This window comes from Sinocyclocheilus anshuiensis, unplaced genomic scaffold, assembly GCF_001515605.1.
Source record: "Sinocyclocheilus anshuiensis isolate Anshui unplaced genomic scaffold, SAMN03320099.WGS_v1.1 scaffold447, whole genome shotgun sequence".
Taxonomy (NCBI): domain Eukaryota; kingdom Metazoa; phylum Chordata; class Actinopteri; order Cypriniformes; family Cyprinidae; genus Sinocyclocheilus; species Sinocyclocheilus anshuiensis.
In genome coordinates this window covers 4,282,869-4,283,259 of record NW_015552615.1, presented here as the reverse complement: position 1 = coordinate 4,283,259, position 391 = coordinate 4,282,869, and the positions used below count along the sequence as shown (strand labels likewise).

At 46.5% G+C, this 391-nt stretch overlaps 1 protein-coding gene across 1 annotated transcript in view; it reads right to left on the bottom strand.

Moving 5' to 3' along the window:
* Positions 1-391, bottom strand: part of LOC107666015 (guanine nucleotide-binding protein G(s) subunit alpha-like) — a 37,383-nt gene that overhangs the window by 324 nt on the left and 36,668 nt on the right. The gene's annotated exons all lie outside the window — the stretch shown is intronic.

The window sequence follows — 391 nt, the reverse complement described above, 5'->3', positions numbered from 1 at the left end:
CCAAACCCCCCATTTTTGTTGGGGAAAAAAACATTTTGCTCTACATTGTTTTTGTTTTTTTCTTTTAACGTACGGTCCGTCGTTTTGCTCTCCTCCGGTGGGGTCTGTCCACCTTTGGGGATGGGATGTGGTTTTGGGAAAGGGGAAATGGGGAAAAGGTGAGGGGGACGCACCAGGCTCGCCCAGGCACTAAACGTTCAACAGGACCAAAACGGGGGAGGATAAGAATAGCGTGTGTATGTCTTGTGCGTGCGCATCAATATAAGTAACGTGTGTTTAGGCATATGATCGGAAAAAAGACAAGTTTGACGTGTAACATACATAGGACTGCGAGTCAGGAGTTTAGCTGGACGCATTATGTGTCTGTATGTGTACGAAATGGCTTCCTTGT